Source organism: Sus scrofa, chromosome 1, assembly GCF_054392235.1.
Source record: "Sus scrofa isolate SSC_HxYL_T2T_F1_AM1 chromosome 1, Sscrofa_HxYL_maternal_Yorkshire_Landrace_v2.0, whole genome shotgun sequence".
NCBI classification, from domain to species: Eukaryota; Metazoa; Chordata; class Mammalia; order Artiodactyla; family Suidae; genus Sus; species Sus scrofa.
In genome coordinates, this window is record NC_139383.1 from 185,029,774 (window position 1) to 185,056,162 (window position 26,389).

Genomic DNA, 26,389 nt, shown 5'->3' on the forward strand with positions numbered 1-26,389 from the left:
TTCCAAAGAGCATGCATAGTTCTCCCATGGGCATTTATCAAACCACCAAAGATCAAGAAAAGAACCAACTAAAAGAAACTGAGGAAAAAGAAGGGGATATTCCCACAGGGCCAACCAAACTGGAAAAAGAAATACCAAAACTCACAGGGCATTAGATAAAGCATTTGGACTCACCACAACACAATCAGCTTTATTCTAAATGCTACCCTAGTTCTGTCTAACACATTTTAAAATCAAAACCTAAAAGTATCAAACAATTTCCAAGGAATGTAACTGCATTATAACAAAGCTCAAATATATATAGGAATACAAAAAAATATCCAACACCAAAAGATAAATTTTAAAACATATGGCAGTGAAGCCAAATTTCCAACCAGTAAAGAAGCAGGGAAATATTAACTGCAATGAGGAGAAATAATTAACTAATCAAAACAACCCAGAACTGATAATAGTCATTAGAATTAGCAACAAAGGAGATTAAAACAGTTATTAAAATATATTCTATATGTTTAAAAAATAGTAGAAATATTGAACAAGTATAGTCACGGGAGTTAGAAAAGGGACTCAGAACCTTGAGATATAGAAACTACAATGCCAGAGGTGAAAAATACATTGGATGAAATTAACTGCCAATTAGAAATCATAGAAGAAAATGCAATAAACATGAAGACATAATAGACTACGTCCAAAATAAAAGGCATAAATTTTATTTATTTATTTATTTATTTAGTTAGTTAGTTATTTATTTTGGTCTTTTTTTTGCCTTTTCTAGGGCCACTCCCACAGCATATGGAGGTTCCCAGGCTAGGGGTCTAATCGGAGCTGTAGCCACCGGCCTACACCAGAGCCACAGCAACGCGGGATCTGAGCCGCGTCTGCAACCTACACCACAGCTTACGGCAATGCCGGATCGTCAACCCACTGAGCAAGGGCAGGGACCAAACCCACAACCTCATGGTTCCTAGTCAGATTCGTTAACCACTGAGCCATGGCAGGAACTTCTTTTTTATTTCTTTATTTCTTTATTCTTATCTTTTTTGAATTTTAAAAGGTATCAGAGAATCATTGAGCTATTGGATGACTTTCAAAATATATAAAATATATACAGAAAAAGAAAAAAGAGCAAGAAAAAGAGGAAACACTGGTTGACATTGGATAATACTAGCATTATATCATTATCTTTTAGAAAACTGCGTTGGCTATCCTAGGTCCTTTGATTTTATTATGGATTTTATAATTAGCTTTTTAATTTCTATAAGAAACCCCCATGGGATTTTGCTTAGCAATGAATTGAATCTATATATCAGAATTGGATAGACTGACATCTTCCCTCTACTTGATTTTTAATCAGTGAATAAAGCATAAATTTTCTTTATTTAGGTCTTCTTTGATATTTTTTGGTTTTGGTTTTCAGTGTGTCGTCATACACATACTTTGTCATATTTCTAAGTATTTTAGATTTTTATAAAGCTACTGTAAAATGGTAGTGATTTTTTAACTTTTATTTCCAATTGTTTGCTGCTAGTATATTTAAATGTAATTGCTTTTTGTATATAGATCTTATGTTTTCAACCTCACTAAACATGCTTGTTAGTTCTTATAGTATTTTCATAGATTCCACTGAATTTTCAACCTGAATGATTATGTTATAATAAAGACAGTTTTACTTCTCTTTCAATTTAGATGTCTGTTATAGACAAAAAAGCAGACATGCACAGAGGGAAGATGATGTGAAGACACAGGGAGAACACCATCTTTAAGCCAAGGAATGCCTGAAGCTAAAAGAAGCTTAAGAGAGAAGAATGGAACAGTTTCTCCCTCCTAGCTCTCAGATGGATCCAACCCAGCTGACATCTTGATTTCATACTTCTAGCCCCTAGAACAGTGAGACAATACATTTCTGTTGTTTAAGACTCTCAGCATGTGGTAGTTGTTCTGGCAGCCTCAGGAAACTAACACACTTTACCAGCTTGAGGAAGTCATATTATATAACAGCAATTTGCTGAAAAATTTATCAAGAATGGATATGGGATTTGGGCAAATGTCTGTTCTTTACCTATTAAATTGAACACATAGTTTTATTTATATTTTGTTAACCTGATTAATTGTTAACTAATTTTCAACTGTTAACAAAACAAACATTGTGTTCCTAGGATAAATGTTACTTGGTCATAATGTGTTTTCTTTTTATTTATTATTGAATTAAATCTGCTGAAATTGTGTTTACTAGGTGTGTCCTATTTTCTACAATGCTTAATTTTCTCAAGAGTTTTGTGGGAACTGTAGGAAAAAAATTCTAAATCAAAAATACTATTGTATAGCTGAAAAGTTAATAATCTATGCATGTGTCAGAAGTTGTACATTTATAGGAAGGATTATAAAATGCATAAATATGCTAAGAAGCGTAGTACAAGGAACATGTACTTAGTCATTAACAGTCATCTTACAGTTAGTTACTGCTATGTACCATGTTGACTAAGTAGAATGATAAATGATAAATATAGCTCAAACAGAGTGCAATTTCATCTTGTTCTTTTTGTCTGTGTGTATAACATTGCAATGTAAAGAAGAATATACATGGAGATGTTAGTGTAGTTATTTGGGGGGGGTCAAATTTGGAATGTTTTCTGTTTTTCTTCTTTGTTGTATAATTATATTTTTCTCTAAACATTTAACAAGTAATACATGCTAAAAAAATATATTTTATTCTGAATTATTCCCCCAAACTGCTTCAGTGAAAGAAGGACAGACTGACTGAATTGATCATGTAATGATCAATGTAATGATCATGTAATTGATCATGTAATGAAGACTCAGAGATAAGATTCATTGACTGTGTTTTTCATGAACTATCTGTATGTTGTAGGGAGTTTAAATTACTTTCAGTATTGCTCAATCTGTCTTCCAACAACTCCCATGAAAGCTAGTTCCACTTTGAAGGAAAGATACTTGAGTTACCTTGCAAAAAATTCAAATAGCTATTAATTTTTAACAGACTTTTTCCCCTCTTTGCCGAGTATTCAAGGAGTTTCATTGTACCATATTTCTATATTTCGTCAGACAGGGAACAAAAGGTTTTATTCTTATAAAAGTTCTTTGCCTTTAGTAGGTATTCTTTTAAAAGCAGCCTACCAAACTGCTTGATTTTTCTCCAATCAAGTTCCACAGTAGGAAAAAAAAAAAAAAAAAAAGAAGGAACAAAAGATTAAGGAAAAAATAGAAAAGCTATTATCTTGGAAAACAGGTTCTTGGTTGAATTGTTATTGTTTTAATGTCATTCACATAAAAAGAATTTTGTTGAAGAGTCAAAGTCAACTTTTCTCCTGAGTTTTAGAAATTCTCAAATATTCTCCAGTAGAAGCAAATGACAAAGCCTCGTTTTGCAAATATCTAATCAACAATGCACTCTATCAGTTGAGTTCAAATACCAGTCTGTCACTCGCAGGCTGTGACAGTTAGGCAAATTAAGCAACCCCTCTGTGCCCCAGACTCCATATGTAAATTCTATATGGATCAAAAAAGTACCCTCTCTAGAGAGTATGGTGAAGATTACGTCAGATAATTCAAGTAAAGTGTCACAATAATGCCTAACCCATTACACAAACCTAATAGATATTGCCTATGATAGTGTTATTGTATTATCAATATCATCTAATAGAAAACATTATTCTCAATGTTATCATTGCTTTATAGCAGTGTTTTAATCTACAGTAAGTGTTTTCAACTAATTTACTAAAAAATTGTGGTATAAAATTAAGATAGGTTTAGTTGTTAAATTATCAGAAGACAATATTTGTTAAAAACTACTTATTGATGTAAGTAAATCAATTTTTTTTTCTCTTAAATGACCCCAGACTATAGCCCTTTTATTTTATTTTTGATTATAGCCAATTCCTGATAATGTTTATCAGGGGAGGTAGACTAGAAACTAGGGATTCATAAGGACAAATTAATTATCATTATCTGAAAATGCACTTCCAAATACTTAGTGTGCATTTACAATAATAATGTACACTTAAATATCAGTATTAGAAGGGATTCAAGGCACCATATTTGACCATTAGTAGTTTACAAATACGGATTCAACTATCTATCTATATTGTATATTGAGACAAGACTAACACAACAAAGTGTCATCACTGTGAGATACTTTGTTACCTAAGAACACATATGTGTATAATACACATATATACATATATGAAATACATACATATATCTACATACATACATATATGCACAAAAATTTCATTTTTCAATTAAGATTATTTCCTTATAATAAACACTAAAATTAAAATTGAGTCATATAGGAAAAAATTATGAGTTTATACATGTTTTTATATTTTCCATCTACTTTTCATAGGGCCATATATTAACCTATCATCCTAAAATAGTGTAGAAATAAAACATCTTCATGAAAAATTCAGCATTTTAATTAAGGGGAAAATATGCTGTTTAATAAATTTAAGAAATATGCCATGGTAGTCTCAATATACAATGTTAATTATAAATAATGCTAATGATTTTTCTATCAGTAATCAAGTGCATTTTTGTTATTTATCTTGTTTTCACATCCCAGTGTTAGGAATTCTCCTAGGATCCTGGGATTCCTGGACTCTGACTACCCTTCCTTAATTTTTGTTTGGAAGGTCAACAGCAGATTTATGTATTATGAATTTTCTTTTTGAGAATGTTCTTTGATACCCTAAAGCTGCTTATTTTTCCACTTAAAATGCAAATTTATTGTCAATTTAAAATAAAGTCCAATTCAAGTTAGTTCAATAATCTTATGATCTAAATTATAAATGATTGATATTTTGATAATCAGACACTAAATTCTATCATTTTGTATTGTTTTACTTTTAAATACATAATGACTTCACACGTGTGAAATATGCACATTTATTACGAAGTATTCTAGTCAAATGAAAAGATATAAAGTAACATTCATGTATCCACCAGCCAGGAGATGTACTTAGGGAATTGATGTTCCCTAAATACATCTCCTGAAATCTCTCTCTCTCCTTTTTCAGAAGTGTATTATATCCTGATTTTAGAGTTTATTATTTACAAGCATGCTTTATATGTTTCTGTAAATACTTTATAATGTTATTTGTAACCTTTCTATAAACTGTATTATCATGGGTACATTCTTCTGAAACTTGTTTTCACTTAGTGTATGAAAGATTTATCCATATTGATATAGCTTTCTTAGATCGATTATTTTTGCTCCTGTTTAGATTTCCTTTGACTGAATATGAAATTATTTATCACTTTATTTTGATTAATGTTTAGGGTCTTGATTCCTTCTTTTTTTCTGCTGTTATAGATAATGTTCCTGTGAATATTGCTATTGATAACTACTTGCATGAGTAGACATTCCTATATATATATTTGATACATATATTCTATTATTCTACATATATTCAGTATGTATATACATATTCATATATACATATTCTATATATGAATGTTTCATTTATCATGTTTTCTTTGACTTCTCAAGAAACTCCAAATTACTCTCCCAAAGTCTTTTTATTAATTTTGTTTCCACTCATTGTGTATGATAGTTTGTTTCTTTAGATCTTCTTAAGCATGTGGCATTTTCAGATTTTAAAATATTTTTATATGACTATGAGTGAAATGGTATCTTCAGTCAAGCTCACTTAATTCTTTTATCACTAGTGTAGTTGAGCATCTTTTATAAACCTATTGACCATTTACATTTCCTTTTTATCAGTTACTCATGAGTGTATTTAATAACCTTTTGCAATTTTGACTGAAGCACTAAGACACATAGAAATGAGATACTACAAGTGAAATGCCGGTATAAGACGTCTTTAACATTCCCCTCAGCTTAACTAGACTGCAGACAGGTTTCTTCCTGATTATAGACCCTTGACTTACCTTTTCTTAAAGCATTTACTTTAGAAAACTTGCCATTGCAAACATTTTCTCTTTCCTTTGGATATGTAAATCTCCAAGCCTCTTTCCAGTTTTACAACCCAGGACCAACTTTCTCAAGGCCCAGGGAGCCATTCCTTTGAAAAGTAACTGTCAAGAAAGATAGTGCTGCCCCAGTGTCTGTGCAATGGTAAGAGCCAGACTTCTTCAATTAGCAAGCACAGTTGGCCTAATCACACTGACCAACCTCTGCCCTAATGCCCTCCAGTACTTTTTCACTAGTTTAAAGCAACGCTTAGACACTCTCTCACCTTTTGTTTCTGCAGAGCTGTTTCTCACTCCTATTGCATTAGTCTTGCCTTCTATTGTGGTAACACATTGCCTTCTTAAATAACCTAGCTTCTTTTTTCTTTTTTAAACCCATCTGGTGCAACTTTTTGTTAACATCAATTATGACTCACATTTTCCAAAGGAAATCTGAGAACCCATACTATAGCTCAAAGCCCCTCATTCACAAGAATAAACAGACGGTATGGATTTTAAGATAATGTAAGGAAAAAACTTTTGAAGATAATGGCATTGTGACTCTCATTAAGCTTCAACTATAGTGTCTGAAACCAAATCAGACCAGAGAAGGTGGCAGCAGGCATTGTGGTTAGGCAGTAGGGAGAGATTACAACGGTACATAAGAAGACCTCAGAGGGAGATGTTCATTATCTTGATTATGGTGGTGATTTCCACAAATGTAAACATATATCTACTCATTTAATTGTATACTTTAAATAAAAGCAGTTTACTCTATATTGAGAACATGAAAGAAAAATTTTAAAAAGGAAGAAAATAACAGTAAAATTGTGAAGAGACAATCACTCTATCAGCTAATGCAACACTAAATAAAGCGTTAAATAACTGAATAGATTGTTCTGTGGTTTTGTTCTTGCTGTCGATGGTTTTAGAGCTTATGTCTAGAAGAAATGAGCATATCAGAGAGGGAGACAGAATGGGTTGCCATAAATCAAACAAAGATGGTGACATTCTGGACTTGCACACAGGGCATTTAGAGGGGTATGTATATTGAAAAGGCATGCTGATGAAAATCAGTTAGATTTGGAAATAAAATGAATCTGAGTGGTGATGAAGAGATCTGGGCTCTTTCAAAGGATAAATATGAAGCAGAATAAGAAAATAGTCATTTTTTTAAACTTTTTGATTGTTAACAGCATGATTGTTAATTTTTAAAATGTGTTTCTGAGGACAAATACAGGAATGTGTCTGGAATTATAATTAATACAGAAAATGAAATCAATGCAGACTTATGTGGTATGGTGCCAAGAGTAATACAGTGTACCCCAAACATAGCCTGCTGCTGATTAGCACTGAGACTTCATTTTAGGGTCCTTATTGAATCCTATACCAGGAAGGTCTAAATGTTCAGAAAGCCATCCTTGGACTCAAACAGACCTGAAAGCACATTCTTGTTCATTTACTAGCCCTGTAATTTTAATCCAGTTTCCCTTCCAATTTTTAGTTACCTACATTGCAAAATGAGAACTAATATCCCAACTCCTTGGGGCTGGTACAGATAAAATTATATTACATTAATATATATGAAGTGTGTAACAATGCTTTGTACAAAATGAGTGCTCAAAAAGTAGGATTAGTTTTATTATAATCTCTATTCTCTTCCACCTCTTAAAAATCAGAGTATTTCCACTGTTGTTTTTATCTAAGACTTGGTATTTGGTGGTTTTATATTCATAAAATTGCATTAAAATGATAAAACAAATTGATATAACAGACTTCCTATCATGGCTCAGTGGTTAATGAATCCAACTAGGAACCATGAGGTTACAGGTTTGATCCCTGGCCTTGCTTGGTGGGTTAAGGATCTGGCATTGCCGTGAACTGTGGTGTAGGTTGCAGATGCGGCTCGGATCCCGTGTTGCTGTGGCTCTGGTGTAGGCCGGTGGCTATAGCTCCAATTAGACCCCTAACCTGGGAACCTCCATATGTCACGGGTGGGGCCCTAGAAAAGGCAAAAAGACAAAACAAACAAAAAAACAAAAAACGAATTGATATAATAATAAAACTGACTGAATACATGAGAAGAATGAATAACTGAATCATGAGAAACAGCTGAAGTTTAAGGCTCATACATAGCCCCTTTGTGTATTTTAGGAGAAAATATTCTGGATGATTAAAATATGTTTCAATCTTTCATTTTCCATAACTATGCAGGAAAAGCATATTTTAAGCTGGAGCTTCTTATAAAGCAATTTTATTTTTCTCAGAAACTTTTAATGTTTTCATTAAAGTCTTCTGAACCAAAAATAGTTTTGAAGTGTTAAACTGCTTATATATATATATGTGTGTGTGTGTGTGTGTGTGAGCGCGCACATGTATTTGGCACCTGAGATAATTGCTTCAGTGCTGTCAACAAAGTCACCTAGTACTTTGAAGGCAAAGTTATGTCTTTCTGTGACATTTTTCCTTTTCTATCAATGGACCACAGTTTTGCTTTTACATAAGCCACTTTCATCTTGACTTTTATAGAGAAAAACTCTTAACTATGCACAAGTTTTATATTCAGTAGTATTATTTTATACTATTTTATTTCCTAAAAAATTTGGAATCATAGCTTAAAAATAGTCACATTCATTAAGTCAGAAATTAATATATATTTTATTTTGTAAAAATTTATGAGCTCAATGGAAGAGATTCACACCTCAAATAATATTATGCTATAAAGTGTAATTATCTCCTTTTTAACCACAAAAAGGGGTAGATGTCTAGTTGTAACTCAACAACTCATACAAAATTAGCTGAATAATCTGATCAAACTATTATAAATTTTGAGCGAGTATAAAATATATTCGAATGACCCAACAGTGTCTTCAACATTAAATTTAATAAATGTTTAAAAAAGAGTTAAAATTTCACTGGTCATTAACACTATGAGCCAACAGTTGTTAACCATAAATATACCTTACTGGAGCTTATTTTTTAATGGAAAAAAAGATTTTTTATGAACATTTTCTTGTGGTTGGAAATATCTATTATATAATACCATTTAGGATTTCAGCTAATTTTTTTCTTTTTTCTTTTTTCTTTTTTTTTTTTTCTTTTTTTTGTCTTTTTGAGGGCTGCAACTGTGGCATATGGAGGTTCACAGGCTAGGGGTCTAATCACAACTGTAGCTGCCAGCCAAGGCCAGAGCCACAGCAACGCCAGATCTGAGCAGTGTCTGCAACCTACATCACAAATCATGGCAACATCGGATCCTTAACCCGCTGAGCAACGCCAGGGATCCAACTTGCAACCTCATGGTTGGTAGTCGGATTCGTTTCTGCTGTGCCATTATGGGAACTCTGATTTCACTTATTTTTTTAAACCTTATTATTAGACTCTCTTTAAGCCTCAAGTAAATGAAAAACAGAACTGAATTTTTGATACAAATGCATTTGTGTAAGATCATTATTTTCTAGCCTTTGAGATATATGTTTCCATATATTTGATATTTGTTATACTTCCTTGTCCTTGTTCCTCTAGGCTATTAATTTTCTCTGTTCCTCTAGGCTATTAATTTTCTCTAACTAGTAACTGGCCTCTTAATTGCCTTTTTATTTTGCAAAGTTATCTTGCTTCAAGAGAAACTTATTCTTCATTCCTATGTTTTTTCAAGGCATAAGATCCAAGCCTTTGGGATAGGTTTCCAGTAGAAATCTGAATTCTACTGAGAATAACGAGAGCCTTGTTATCTACCTCATTCCATTTTAATTATGTACTCTCATTTTCAGAAAGTCACCATTCATAAATCTTATTTTCTTCAGTGGTTGGTTAAAATAATATTAAATCTAAAGAGTATACAATAAAAAATGTAACACTTCATTTGCTGCTCCTGGTGCAGCTGTGTGCTCATTCAGTGCAGATCTGGTACTTCTTTTGAGAAGTGGCAACTCAGAAGACTTGGGTGCCCACCATGGCCTACGAAAAGGCCAAGGAAGGAGTCAAGACTGAGAACAACAATCATATTAACTTGAAGGTGGCAGGGTAGGATGGTTCTGTGGTGCAGTTTAAGTGGCATACACCATTTAGTAAATTAATGAAAGGCTATTGTGAATAATAGGGTCTGTTAATGAGGCAAATCAGATTCTGATTTGACAGGCAGCCAGTCAGTGAAACAGACGCACCTGCACAATTGGAAATGGAGAATGATGATACAATTGATGTGTTCTAGCAGCAGACAGAAGGTGTCTACTAAAAAAAGGACCTGCTACATTACTCCAGAATTCTGTTCCTCTGACCAAGAAGAAAACCACAATTTGGTTCTACCACATCCTAACTACTACAGTATAGTTTTCTCTATTCTTTCATTTTCCCCTTCCCCATTCCTTTATTGTACATAAAGTAATTTGTGTATGTGCATAACCATATTGTATTTTTTTTTAACTAAATGGCCAGTGGTATGTTTTTGATTGACATCGGAGGGAGATGGGATGGGGAAAAACACTGGTTTTGTGAAAATACCCCCTTTATCCATTAGTGGCATGCACGTTCATTTATCTTTACATTCCATTAAGTTATTTTGCTCTGTTTAACAACAACAACAAAAAAGAACAACATAAAATTCCTGGCATATCTTGTTCAATTGGAGAATTTTAATGTTTTTGATTTATCATTGTAAAACCAAGGATAATTTTATAACTTTTTTGTATGTAGCTATTACATGTAGGGCAATATGTCTTTAAGTAGGGATAAATTACTCTAAAATAAATTAATCCTAGATAGTTTTCCCTTCAAGTCAAGTGTCTTGTTGTTTAAATAAACTTCTAATTTCAAATAAAAAAAATAACATTTACTGTCAGGTTGGATCATCCATAATTATTTCTAGAATATTCAGGAAAAGTTTCATGCTATTTATGCCAAATTTACTTAAACCCTATTATTTTAATCTGTGAAAATGGCATATGATCTCGCAAGGATTGGAAAAAAAATCTATAAGCCTGGTTTTCCAATTGTGTCAGTTTCACAGGAGATAATAATCATCTCAGAACTAGGGGAAACAGAAAGTCTCTTTCTTGATTTGAACTTCTATATGTATGCATATACACTACTGCAAAATTCTAAACGTATCTTAATATATTTATGTATTATATATATATTGTAAATTCTAGATAAGGAGAAATCTTTTTTCTTTGTGCTTAGGAAAAGTTATAGATGAACACTACATTTTAAATTCAAGGACTTCTTCTATACTCTACCTACCTTTCCCTTTTGGCTTCGGCACTGATACTACGCGTCCTTTCCATACACCAGTGTTTTCCCCATTCATTAGGCCCTTCTTCCTTCTCCATAAGCCTGGATCCTCTGAACTACTCTCTCCATAGTCTTTATTCACTCTGACTCCTTTTTTTTTTTTTTCTGTCACACTCAACTAACACCTATTCTCTGGATTAATTCTAAAAAGTAGCTTCTTTACTTTTATGAGTGGACCACAAAGAAATGCTAGAGAGAAAAAAATAGGAGATTTGAGTAGATAGCACTTCAAATCTTTTTTCAAGTTCTTTAAATCAATTAGGCCTTCAGTGCTGCCCCTTAATTTTGTTACAAATTTGTTCTTATTGGACTATTTTTTAATTCCCTTTCCTAGTTATGCTGACGATGAAGTGCTGGTTTAAAATGCAGATGTCACATTCTGCCCTACATCTACCAGATCTGAACATCTGGAGAGGGACCTGGCATCTACATTTTAAAGAGGTTCTCAATTGATTCTTATAGATACTCAAGTTTGAGAAGGCCAATTGTATTAATAATATTAAATAAAATGTTAAAAATTAGTGAAAATGTATAAAAATTTTAAAACCAAAAGCTAAAATATGTACAAACAATAAACCAAAACATAGATTGGTTAGTTAGGGTACACTTTTTTTTTTTTTTTTTTTTTTTTTTTTTTGTCTTTTTGACTTTTCTAGGGCTGCTTCCCGTAGCTTATGAAGGTTCCCAGGCTAGGGGTCCAGTCGGAGCTGTAGACACCAGCCTACGCCAGAACCATAGCAACGCAGGATCCGAGCTGCATCTGCAACCTACACCACAGCTCACAGCAATACCGGATCCTTAACCTACTGAGCAAGGCCAGGGATCATATCCGTAGCCTCATGGCTCCTAATTGGATTCGTTAACCACTGTACCACAGGAACTCCCCTGGCTAGGGTACATTTAGTGAGTTAAATTCTCCTTCTTATAAAAGAAAATTCCATTTACCTATCCTCTGACATATGTGCAATTTTTGTTATCAGTGTTTTTCCTATGTATTAATATTTTGAGTGTTTTCCCTATGTATTAATATTTTGGAATAAAGTCTCTCCTTAAGTCCAGATTTTTTTGACAATAAAACTCTCACAAATTTTTACTTTGCTATCCTTCCCTTAATAACGGGCAATATACTTTTTTTAGAGTATAACTGATTTACAGTATTGAGTCAGTTTCTGCGGTACAGCAAATAAAAACATAAAAAGAATATATATGTACATGTATGATCGGGTCATACATACTTGCTCTACAGCAGAAATTGACATATTTTGAAAGCTTCTACTGGAGGATTTTTTTTAAAACTAATAAAATCTAAATAAAATTAGTATTTTTTCACTTGAAGAACAAATTTCTAGATTCATGTGAGGGTGAGCCAGTCTGTTTTTTGGGGATAAGTTTTTTTAAAAATTCATATTTTAAACAAATATAATTTAATTTGATAAATAACAAAATTTTTGAGACAGAAAAAAATTCTTATACCAATTTAATTTGGAAGTAAGGACTCAGCTATAAAATTATTATAATTATTTCCATTAAAAATTGCTAAAATGGAATTGGCAGTCTTTCTGTAGCACCAGAACAAAGATTCAATCCCTGGCCCAGCATTGTGGATTAAAGGATCCAGCCTTACCAGAACTGCACACACTGCAGCTGGGATCTGATTCCCAGCCTGGGGAACTCCTTATGCCATGGATGGCCAAAAAAGAAAACAAAGTACATTTAAAGCCCTCAGAAGAATAAATAAAATATGTATCCAACATATTAAAAAAAGAGCATGTCTTATTGATGTATAAAATTATGATTTTCATCCATGTACTTTTCAGATAGTATAGGGGAGAAAGGGTTCTTCATTAACAGGATCATGTTTGAGGAAGTATTGTGGCCAGAAAGTGACCACTTAAGTCATTTGAATGGTTATTTTACCTCCTATGTATTTAAATTGGTTATAATCAAAGATATAATCAAACAGCCCAACTTCATCAATTACACAGAAGTAATATTATAATAGAATAATGTCATTAATCTTCTATTTTGCTCCTCAAAATACTTATATTCTTAAATGAATGGCTTTATTTTCTTATTTCCCTGGTAAGCTGAGCTATAAAATCAATTTTATGCAATTAACTATTTTATTTATATTCAGGCTTACATACTATGAAACTCACATCTTTAACTTCTTTTCAAGTAAGTAAATGAATATTATCTAGAAAATTAGCATTCATTCTATAAGTTATTCTTAGTAATAAGATAATAGTTGTAAAGCTTCTTTGTAAAACATAAAGCACTTCAAAAGGATTATAATAGAAATTTCTGCAAGGTAATTAATGACAAAGTAGTATTACTAGCAATCTTCGAATTATTAGAAATAGCTTCATTATGCCTGTAATAAATACTCATATTTTAAAGAAGTGGATTATATAACACGTGATTTGACTATAAAATAAATATTAGTGTTTACTTGGTTAATTAATTTTCTTGTATTTTATTTACTTTATAGGAGCTTTTCTTAAGTAATTTGGACTTATAGTGTAGCCCTAAAAGACAAAAAAGACCAAAAAAAATTTGGACTTATATATAAATTAAATGTAAAGCATCATTAATAATAAAAATATTCTGTTGTATTTATTCTATTTTTGCTTTTATAGCTACTATTTATCATTTCCATCCGGCTCTGATGTCTGTAGACCAAGTCGTATAGGATTCATGAAAGCATTTCCCCCACATTGTTTTCCTTTTCTTTCTTTCTTTTTTTTTTTTTTTTTTAATCTTTCAAGAGCTGCACCTGCAGCATATGAAGGTTCCCAGGCTAGGGGTCAAATCAGAGCTGTAGCTGCCAGCCTACACCGCAGCCACAGCAATGCAAGGATCCAAGCCGCATCTGCGACCTACACCACAACTCATGGCAATACCAGATCCTTAACCAACTGAGTGAGGCCAAGGATTGAACCCATGTCCTCATGGATACTAGTCAGGCTGGTTAACTGCTGAGCCACAATGGGAACTCCCCCACATTGTTCTTTTATTGTATGTGAGGATCAGAGCATAGAAGAATCCTATTTAGGAAGAGAATCAGGTTAGGTAGATAGCCTAGGGGTAATAAGCACTCCCTATTTTTGCTACCTCCTGAGTAACACACTATCTTATTGGTTTTCTTAACTTTTTCCCAAACCTTAGGAGAGTAGTGAACTTTTAAAATTAGCCTCAATTAACTAGTTTAAGAGTATATTTTGCTCATTCTAGAACTTTGATGGATGGAAAGATTATCCGCATTATTAGAGGGATAGAAAGATAAATCAAGATGGCAGAGTGGGAGGATGCAACTCACCTCCCTTGAAGATTGCATCAAAAATACATCTACATATGAAACAATTCTCACTGAAAACTACCTGGAAACTAAGAGAGAGACTCCAGTACAACCAAGCCTATAAGAAATACCCACAGATAACTGGGTAGGAAGAGAAGGGAACAGCTCAAGATCCCCTTAGAGAAAAAAGGAGATTACAGAGCAGAGATCTGCCCTGGGGAGCAAGTGGTTCAACCCATGTATTGGGTGCTCCAATCTTGAGAGGTGACAGGAAAAATGAGCACCCTTGGCTAGTTGGAGGATGCTGAGACTAATAGGAAGTCTGTGGAAAGTTCAGACTCCACTGATGAGGAGCACGTGTACACTGATAAGGCAGAAAAGGCAAATTGAAAACTCCTTTATTTCCTGTGATCACCCCTGTGCATGCCCCAGCCTGAGCTGAGTTAGTCCTCCAGCCTCACTTACTTCATATCACAGATCCATGCTGGACTGAGGACCACCAAACTTGAAGAAAGAGTGTGGCCATGAGACAACAAGGTGACTTGGACCTGAAGCAATGTCTGAGTGAGGTGGGTCATCCATTACTGGCACTTGCACAGGAAATATCAGAAGTAACCTTGAGCTTATGGCAACCTGACCACCACAGCCTGTGCCCTACCACACACAAAGAGCCAATGCAGGCCTGCCATGTTGGAGGGGTGTCACACCAGGTTGGGGACCACAGAGGTTGAGGGAAGAGCTCAGACATGAGGACAAAGAAGACTCAGACCTGAAATGGCATCTGAGCAAGGCAGTGGCAGCTACTAGCGCTTTCTCAGGCAGCATATCAGAAGAAACCTGGACCTCTGATTGTGGGTGGACTGGTACAGTCTGTGCCCCATCAAAAACTGAGAGTATACACAGATCCCTATTGCTATAGCATTTCTCCCTTTTGGGGCAAGGGTGCAGGTGCTGGCAGAGGGGAGAGCACACTCCTAAAAGAAATAGAGCCAGTCCAGACTGTTCCTTCAGGTATTCAGCTCCAGCCACTTAGGATTACTGACACTGCCTTCAGTAGGGTGATAATGGCTACTGAGTAGAAGAGAAGCACTAGCTCACACTTGGCCCAGCCATAGGCCCTCCATCTCCAGCCTCATCTCCTACTAAAGTAATAGCTGCTGGCATATTGTCAGGAAAGATGTGACTTGTGTTCATGTCAAACCACCTCTCTCACCAAAGTCATTAAGAACACGAAGACTATACAGGGATATTCCCACATAAAGACAATGCTCTAGGACTGTGGTAGGTGTTTCACCTAAATTTATACAGAGAAAGTAAAGCAAAATGTGAAGAGGACTGGCCTCAATTGAGAGGGCAAGAGAAAACATCTGAAAAAATAATGAAACAGAAATAAACAATTTACCAGATAAAGAATTCAAAGCATTAGGAATAAGAATGCTAACTGAATTAGGGGAAGGATAGATGAATTAAGGTAGAATTTTAACAAGGAAGTGGAAAATATGAAAAAGAACCAGGCTGCAGGAGCAAGATGGGGGAGGAGTGGAAGAGAATGAGGGAGGACAAGATGGCGGAGGAGTAGGGGGACACGCTCACCCTCTCACACAAACACAACAAAAAAAGCACATCTACAGAATAAATGACTCACACAGAACAGCAACCAATCGCTGGCAGAGGAACCTAAACTCCAATAACGTCAAGAAGTTCATGAAATTACTGGGCAGAATGGGAGAAAGGACGAGAGTGAGAGAAGGTGAATCCCAGCGGGATGGGCACTCCCAAAAGGGAACTGCAGAGGAGAAAGGGATCCCACACCCTGGAAAGTCACCTACCAGGGGAAAGATCAAACAAACCGGAGGAATCTCCAGATGCAGAGAAGAGTGTAGCAGTAAGTTGGAGTACGGAAAAGCCGATCAAGAACCAAACGGACCATCTGAACTACGGGCACAGTCAACAAAAATTGAGATGCCTGGGTGGAGGCTGGGCACAGAGTCCTTGGCTCCAGAGGTTAGTCCCCGGGAAAGGGCTGGGGGGGGCGGGGCGGAGTGGAGACTGCTTGGGAGGTCTAGAAACAGGTCTGTCAAGTTTGACGGGGCAGAGACTGCCTGGGAGACTAGAAAACAAAGCTGTTGCAGAGGAAGGGAGCAATACTCTAGGGGCGGGGAAGTGGAAAGCTGCATCAGAGGGAACCTGGGAGAAGAGCCTGGTCTGCGCCAGTGCTGGGGAGGGGAGAGAAGAAGGGGTGGGACCCCATAGAATACCCCCATGCCACAGCAAGCTTACAGGCCCGCTAGCTATCAGAAAGCTGTGCTTCCCAGTGCATCCCCTCCCCCACCCCCACACCCCCCACGCTCTCGCCGAACCTGGGGCTGCCTGCCATCCAAGAGGGCTGGCCTCAACAATTGCCTGAAGCCTACCATCACAGGGGCTGTCCCTGCACAAGCCTGCTTGCCCTTTGGAGGGGCTACACTTCCACAGAGCAGCACCAAACTCCACCAGCCCCCGAGAAAAGGCCTGCAGCCCAGAAAAGCTAGAACAAGCCTAGCTGGGCCGTGAAAAGATCTGCCTAAATCTCAGACAGTCTTTTCGAGTTGGCCTGCCCTAGGGACGAGCCTCTTGGGTTGGCAGCAGCCCAGCTAGCTGCCCAAGCATTCAGGGGGGTGCCGAGCTCTTGTGGATCAGCTGCATAGGACTGCAAGCTCCAGGCAGGACACCCTGCAGCCCAGAAAAGCTACAACAAGCCTGGCTGGGCCATAAAAAGATCTGCCTAACTCTCGGACGCTCTTTCTGAGTCAGGCTGCCCTGGGGAAGAGCCTTTTGGGTTTTCAGCGGCCCAGCTATCTGCTCCACCCCTTGGGGGGAGCCGTGTTCTTGCAGAACAGCTGCAAAGGACTGCCAGCTCTATACAGGAACCCTGCAGCCCGGAAAAGCTACAACAAGCTTGGCCAGACTGTGAAAAGATCTGCCTACATTCTCAGGCTGTCCTTCTGAGTTGGGCTGCCCTAGGGAAGAGCCTCCTGGGTTCTCAGTGACCCAGATAGCTGCTCCAGCCCTCAGGGGGTGCTGCACTCCTGAGGAACAGCTGCCCAACACCACCACCCCCCTGCAAGAACCCCACAGCCTAAAAAAAACAGAGCAAGCTCTGCCTGACTGAGTGAAATCTGCTACCATCGTGGTGTGGACCTCCCAGTCCTGTCTGCCCTTAGGAAGCCCTCCTTTGCTTCAAAGAAACACTGTTAGCCCCATCAACACTCCAGAAAACCACACTGCCTCAAAAAAGATTGACCAACAACAACAGCCCTCAGGAAATATTCCATGGCAGTGACAAGGCAAACACTGCCCGATAACAGATAGTACAACTCCCTCAGGAGAAAGAAAACAACAAGCAAGATGAAGAAGCTGAGAAACCACCCCCAGTCAAACCAACAGGAGAACTCACCTAAAACAGTCAACAATGAAACAGATCTCTGCAGTCAGACAGACCTGGAGTTCAAAAGAGAAATACTGAAAATACTGAAGGAATTAAGAGAAGATATGAACAGTAATGCAGATACCCTCAGAAAGGAACTAGAAAATATAAGGAGGAGCCAAGAAAAACTAGAAAATTCATTTGCAGAGATGCAAACTGAACTAGGGGCAGTAAAAACCAGAATGAATAATGCAGAAGAACGAATCAGTGATATGGAAGATAGAATAATGGAAATCACTCAATCTGGTCAACAGACAGAAAACTGAATCAAAAAACTGGAAAGCAATATAAGAGACCTATGGGATAATATAAAGCGGGCCAATCTACACATAATAGGAATTTCAGAAGGAGTAGAAAAAGATAAGGGAATGGAAAATATATTTGAAAAAATTATCGATGGAAACTTCCCAAATCTAAAGGATACTGGGTTCAAGATACAAGAAGCACAGAGGGCCCCAAACAAACTGAACCCAAACAGACCCACACCAAGACACACATAATAATAAAAATGGCAAAAGTTAGTGATAAAGAGAGGATCCTAAAGGCAGCAAGAGAAAAGCAGAATGTTACCTACAAGGGAACCCCCATAAGAATATCAGCTGACTTCTCTACAGAAACACTACAGGCCAGGAGGGAATGGCAAGAGATATTTAAAGTGCTCAAAGGAAAAAATATGCAACCTAGAATACTCTATCCAGCAAGAATATCATTTAAAATAGAAGGGGAAATAAAAATTTTTCCCAACAAACAAAAACTTAAAGAATACAGCAACACAAAACCCAGGTTAAAGGAAATATTGAAAGGGCTTCTCTAAACCAAAAAGAAAGGAAGGAAAGGGAAGAAAAAAGAAAAGAAAAAAAAAAAGAAGAAGAAGAAGAGGAAGAAGTAGGACTGAGGAAACTGCAATCAGAGAGCAGTCACTCAAATAAGCCAGCATACAGATTTAGTCATGAACATGCTTCAAACAAAATAAAATTAAAAAGAAAAAAATAAAAAAGAGTCATCAAAACCATAAAATGTGGGCAAGGGATGGTAGGAAGTAAATAACCCTTTTTGTTTGTTTGTATGTCTCTCTTCTTAATTTTAATATAATAATGAAGTGTTTGAACTTACAGGACCATCAGGCTAAAACACACAATTATGGGAAGGGGTTAGCATACTTAAAAAACAGGGCAACCACAAGCCAAAACCAAATATTGCATTGGCAAAAAATGGAAAAAAGAATACACTCAAGCAGATAATAACAGAAGGCCATCCAACCAAAAAAAAAAAAAAAAAAAAAAAGGAAGAATGGAGAACCATAGAATCAACTGGAACACGAGGTTCAAATGGCAATAAATAATCATCTATCAATTATCACCTTAAATGTCAATGGACTGAATGCCCCAATCAAAAGACACAGAGTGGCTGAGTGGATAAAAAGGCAAAAACCTTCAATATGCTGCCTACAAGAAACTCACCTTAGGACAAAAGATACATATAGATTGAAAGTGAAAGGGTGGGGAAGAACAGTTCACGCCAATAGACATGACAGAAAAGCAGGAGTCACAACGCTCATATCAGACAAAATAGACTTTAAAACAAAAGACATAAAGACAAAGAAGGACACTATTTAATGTTAAGAGATCCATCCAAGGAGAGGATGTTACTATCGTCAACATATATGCCCCAAATACAGGAGCACACAGATACATACAACAAATACTAACAGACATAAAGGGAGATATTGATGAGAATACTATCCTAGTAGGAAACCTTAATACCCCCCTCACATCAATGGACAGATCCTCTAGACAGAAAACCAATAAAGCAACAGAGATCCTAAAGGAAACAATAGAAAAGTTAGACTTAATTGATATCTTCAGGACACTACATCCAAAAAAAGCAGAATACACATTCTTCTCAAATGCTCATGGAACATTCTCAAGAATCGGCCACATATTGGGACACAAAGCAAATCTCAATAAATTTAGGAGGATAGAAATTATCTCAAGTATCTTCTCTGACCACAATGCCGTGAAATTAGAAATCAACCATGGGAAAAGGAAAGAGAAAAAACCTACTACTTGGAGACTAAACAACATGCTACTAAAAAACCAATGGGTCAATGAGGAAATCAAGAAGGAAATTAAAAACTACCTTGAAACAAATGATAATGAAGACACAACCTCTCAAAACCTATGGGATGCTGCGAAAGCAGTGCTCAGAGGGAAATTTATAGCAATCCAGGCCTTTCTCAAAAAAGAAGAAAGATCCCAAATGAACAACTTAACCCTCCACCTAAACGAATTAGAAAAAGACGAACAAAATGACCTAAAGTCAGCAGAAGGAAGGAAACTATAAAGATCAAAGAAGAAATCAATAAAATAGAGACTCAAAAAACAATACAGAAAATTAATAAAACCAAGAGCTGGTTCTTTGAAAAGGTGAACAAAATTGACAAACCCCTGGCCAGACTCACTAAAAAGAGGAGAGAAAGAACCCAAATCACCAAAATTATAAATGAAAAAGGAGAAATCACAACGGATACAGCAGAAATACAAAAAACCATAAGAGAATACTATGAACAACTATACGGCAACAAGTTTGACAATCTGGAAGAAATGGACAATTTTCTAGAATCTTACAGCCTGCCAAAACTGAATCAAGCCGAAACAGACCAACAGAACAGACCGATCACTAGAAATGAAATTGAAGAGGTCATAAAATCACTCCCTACAAATAAAAGTCCAGGACCAGATGGCTTCACAGGTGAATTCTATCAAACATCTAAAGAGGAATTGGTGCCCATCCTCCTTAAACTCTTTCAAAAGGTTGAAGAAGAAGGAATACTCCCAAAGACATTCTATGATGCCACCATCACCCTCATTCGAAAACCAGACAGAGATATCACCAAAAAAGAAAACTATCGGCCAATATCACTGATGAATATAGATGCAAAAATTCTCAACAAAATCTTAGCCAACCGAATCCAACAACATACCAAAAAAATTATACACCATGACCAGGTTGGGTTCATCCCAGGTTCACAAGGATGGTTCAACATACGCAAATCAATCAGCATCATACACCACATTAACAAAAGAAAAGTCAAAAATCATATGATCATCTCAATAGACGCAGAAAAAGCATTTGATAAAGTTCAACATCCATTCATGATCAAGACCCTCGCCAAAGTGGGTATAGAGGGAACATTCCTGAATATAATCAAAGCCATTTATGATAAACCCACAGCAAATATAATACTCAATGGGGAAAAACTAAAAGCCTTCTCACTCAAATCTGGAACAAGACAGGGATGCCCACTCTCACCACTGCTCTTCAACATAGTTTTGGAAGTCCTAGCCACAGCAATTAGACAAACAAAAGAAATTAAAGGCATCCATATAGGAAGAGAAGAGATAAAACTGTCACTGTATGCAGATGACATGATACTATACATAGAAAACCCGAAGGACTCAACCCCAAAACTACTTGAACTGATTAATACATTCAGCAAAGTAGCAGGAGATAAGATTAGTATTCAGAAGTCAGTTGCATTTCTGTATACCAGCAATGAAATATTAGAAAAGGAATACAAAAATACAATACCTTTTAAAATTGCACCTCACAAAATCAAATACCTCGGAATACACCTGACCAAGGAGGTAAAGGACCTATATGCCGAGAACTATAAAATTTTAATCAAAGAAATCAAAGAAGATGTAAAGAAATGGAAAGATATTCCATGTTCCTGGATTGGGAAAATCAATATTGTAAAAATGGCCATACTACCCAAAGCAATCTACAGATTCAATGCCATCCCCATCAAATGACCCAGGACATTTTTCACAGAACTAGAACAAACAATCTAAACATTTATATGGAACCACAAAAGACCCAGAGTTGCCAAAGCAATCATGAGAAACAAAAACCAAGCAGGAGGCATAACTCTCCCAGACTTCAAGAAATACTAAAAAGCCACAGTCATCAAACAGTGTGGTACTGGTATCAAAACAGACAGACAGACCAATAGAACAGAATAGAGAACCCAGAAATAAACCCTGACACCTATGGTCAATTAATCTTTGACAAGGGAGGCAAGAACATCAAATGGGAAAAAGTCTATTCAGCAAGCATTGCTGGGAAACCTGGACAGCTGCATGCAAAGCAATGAAACGAGAACACATCCTCACACCATGCACAAAAATACACTCAAAATGGCTGAAAGACTTAAATATACGACAGGACACCATCAAACTCCTAGAAGAAAACATAGGCAAAACACTCTCTGACATCAACATCATGAATATTTTCTCAGGGCAGTCTCCCAAAGTAATAGAAATTAGAGCAAAAATAAACCCATGGGACCTCATCAAACTGAAAAGCTTTTGCACAGCAAAGGAAACCCAAAAGAAACCAAAAAGACAACTTACAGAATGGGAGAAAATAGTTTCAAATGATGCAACGGACAAGGGCCTAATCTCTAGAATATATAAACAACTTATACAACCCAACAGCAAAAAAACCAATCAATCAATGGAAAAATGGGCAAAAGACCTGAATAGACATGTCTCCAAAGAAGATATACAGATGGCCAACAAACACATGAAAAAATGCTCAACATCGCTGATTATAAGAGAAATGCAAATCAAAACTACCATGAGATACCACCTCACACCAGTCAGAATGGCCATCATTAATAAATCCACAAATAACAAGTGCTGGAGGGGCTGTGGAGAAAAGGGAACCCTCCTGCACTGCTGGTGGGAATGTAAACTGGTACAGCCACTATGGAGAACAGTTTGGAGATACCTTAGGAATCTATACATAGAACTTCCATATGACCCTGCAATCCCACTCTTGGGCATCTATCCGGACAAAACTCTACTGACTGAAAAGAGACACATGCACCCTTATGTTCATTGCAGCACTATTCACAATAGCCAGGACATGGAAACAACCCAAATGTCCATTGACAGACGATTGGATTCAGAAGAAGTGGTATATATACACAATGGAATACTACTCAGCCATAAAAAAGAATGACATAATGCCATTTGCAGCAACATGGATGGAACTAGAGAATCTCATCCTGAGTGAAATGAGCCATAAAGACAAAGACAAATACCATATGATATCACTTATAACTGGAATCTAATATCCAGCACAAATGAACATCTCCTCAGAAAAGAAACTCATGGACTTGGAGAAGAGACTTGTGGCTGCCTGATGGGAGGGGGAGGGAGTGGGAGGGATCGGGAGCTTGGGCTTATCAGACACAACTTGGAATAGATTTACAAGGAGATCCTGCTGAATAGCATTGAGAACTATGTCTAGATACTCATGTTGCAACAGAAGAAAGGGTGGGGGAAAAATGTAATTGTAATGTATAAATGTAAGGATAACCTGGCCCCCTTGCTGTACAGTGGGAAAATAAAAAAAAATTATTAAAAAAAAAAAAGATGGGGGAGGAGTAAGAGGTCACTGTCACCTTCTCCCAAATACATCAAAAAAACACATCTACATGTAAAACGACTCACACACAACATCAACTGAAATGCTGGCAGAGGAATTTAAATCACCAAAAAGGGCAAAAAACCCTTGACATAACTGGGTAGAACAAAAGAAAAAAGAGAGAGAGATAGAAAGGAATTAGGACAGGACTAACATACCTGAGAGGGAGCTGTGAAGGATAAAAGGAACCCACATCCTCAGAAGCCACCTAACTGACGGAAAGATCAGCTAAGTCGGAGGGACCTCAAAGTTGCCAAGAAAAGCACAGAAGCTGGACTGAGGACAGCAAAGCAAAGTGGGAGCTGCACAGATCATCTGAACTACCTGCCTGGATACCACAGCCTGAGATGCTGGGTGCTGAGACTCAGGCTCATGAGGTCAGTCCCAGGGAGAGGACTGGGGCTGGTGGTGTGGAGACAGTCTAAGAGGCTAAGGAGCAGTGTGCCACAGGCAGGGGAACAGTACGCCTTAGGCTGGGGAGTGGAATGCCACAACAGAGGGAACCAGGGAGAAGGTCCAGACCCACAGGACAGGCAAGGCCCCATTGTTGGAAGAGGGGCAGACAGCCATAGGAAATCACCTGTACCAGAGTGTGAGCATGCCTGCAGACTCTCAGAGGGCTGGGCGTCTATGGCACAAGCTATGGGCAGCGAAAATCCTCTTGCTCATTTAGGGGAGACTGGGCACTTCTTGGGCAGGCCACTGATGGCCAGGTACTTCTTGTGTGGTCTAAAGGCATCAGAGGGCTAAGTGTGACACAGTGCCTCTTGCACCATCTATAGGCAGCAGGGACAAACCACGGCAGTCATCTCAGAAGCCAGAGGGAGGCATGGCTTGCCACCACTGGGGGCCTGTGAGTGGGTTCCACCTGAGACCCCCAGTCATATCAGAGACTGGCAAAAAAGAAAAAAAGAGGGTACTGCAACCAAGCACCATATGTTGTTGCTCTCACTCCCCTGGGAACACACACATCCTGCAACTCCCACTGCCAAACACTCTGGACAGCATCTAAACACTTGGTTACTGTCCCTTCCCAAGATTCTACAACCAGGAGAGCTGGTACAGCACCTTCCGCAGGAGCTAAGTGGGACAAGGTGGTCTGAAGGTGGTGTGGGCAAACAGCTGCAGTTATCTATGACTTCAGATGTGGGCATGGCCCACCGCCACTGGGGATACCTGAAGAAAAATCACTTGCAGCCCAAGCACCTCAAAGGGGACCACAGAAAGTGACATTGTGACAGAACATCACCTGTTGTTGCTCTTGCTCCCCAGGGAGCTCACTCGCCCTTCAGCTGCCTCTGCCAAACACTCTGAGGAGTGCCCAAATGCTTGATCACTGTCCCTTTCCAGAAACCTGCAACTAGGAGCAACTTGTGCAGCACCTCCTGTGGGGGCTAGGCAGGATGAGGTGCTTCTTGCATGATCTACAGGAGGCAAGGGCAAACCACTGCAGTTATCTCTGGCTCCAGAGGTGGGAGTGACTGGCCACAACTAGGGGTCCATGAACAGACACCACTTGCAGCCCCATTCACCTCAAGGGCACCACAGAGGAGGGCATTGGGACTGAACACCACCTATTGGTGCTCTCCCACCCTGGGAACACACCCATCCTGCTGCTTCCACTGCCACATGCTCTGGGCAATACCCGCACGCCTGATCTCTGTCACTTCCCAGAATCCTGCAACTAGGAGCAGCCTGTGCAGCACCTCCTATGTGGGCTAAGTGAGATGAGCTGCTTCATGTAAGGTTTACAGGTGGCAGGGGAAAACCACTACAGTTATCACTGACTCTAGATAAGGTCATGGCCCGCTACCACTAGAGGTCCCTGAACAGACACCACCTGTGGTTCCAATCACCTCAGAGGAGGGCATTGCAATTGAACACAAGCTGTTGTTGCTCTCACTCCCCTGGGAACTCCCTGCTGCTGCTACTACCAAATGCCCTGGTCACATTGTAGATCTGCCTAGAGCTTATTACCACTTTCTGGGGCCCTGCAACTGGGAGTCACCTGTGTCACCTTCCTGCAGGTCCTTGCCACTGTTGAGAGCCCAATGACCAGGCACTGACTACTGGCCCTGCTCATAGCCTTTTTCTCCTTGAAAACACACTGAGCATCCTGGGTATAAAAGCCTGCTCACACGGAAGAAATAGACTGCGAACATTTAAACTCCCACACCAAAAATAAATAGTAACCCCCCAAAAATACAAAGGTACAGGGGAACTCTTGCATAGAAGGAGCCTTACAAGACTACAGTTTGGTTTCCCCAAACTCACCGAAAAAGAAAAACACAAGTAAGATGAAGAGGCTCAGAAACCATTCCCAGTTAAAGCAGCAAGAGAATTCACCTAAAGCAGTCCACAATGAAACAGACCTCTGCAGTCTGACAGACATTGAGTTCAAAAGGGAGATAGTGAAAGTACTGAAGGAATTAAGAGAGGATAAGAACAGTAATGCAGATTCCTTTGGAAAAGAACTGGAAAACATAAAGAGGAGCCAAGAAAAACTAGAAAATTCATTTGCAGAGATGCAAACTGAGCTAAAGGCAAAAGAGAGCAAAATGAATAATGCAGAAGAACAAATTAGTGACTTGGAAGATAGAATTATGGAAATAACACAATCAGGACAGCAGACAGAAAACCAAATGAAAAAACATGAAAAGCAATATAAGAGACCTATGGGAAAATATAAAGTGGGCATAATAGAACTTCCAGAAGGAGAAGAAAAAGAAAGGGCGATTGAAAACATATTTGAAGAAATTATGGCTGAAAACTTCCCAAATCAAAAAGATACTGATATCAAGATACAGAAAGCACAGAGGGCCCCTAACAAACTGAACCCAAACAGGCCCACACCAAGACATATAATAAAAGTGGCAAAAGCAAAAGATAAAGATAGGATTCTAAAGGCAGTA

The 26,389-nt window shown here is 37.7% G+C and overlaps 1 long non-coding RNA gene and 1 pseudogene across 2 annotated transcripts in view; one reads left to right on the forward strand and one right to left on the reverse strand.

Moving 5' to 3' along the window:
• Positions 1-26,389, reverse strand: part of LOC110257011 (uncharacterized) — a 301,414-nt gene that overhangs the window by 183,958 nt on the left and 91,067 nt on the right. The gene's annotated exons all lie outside the window — the stretch shown is intronic.
• Positions 9,881-10,162, forward strand: LOC100623774 (small ubiquitin-related modifier 2 pseudogene; annotated as a pseudogene).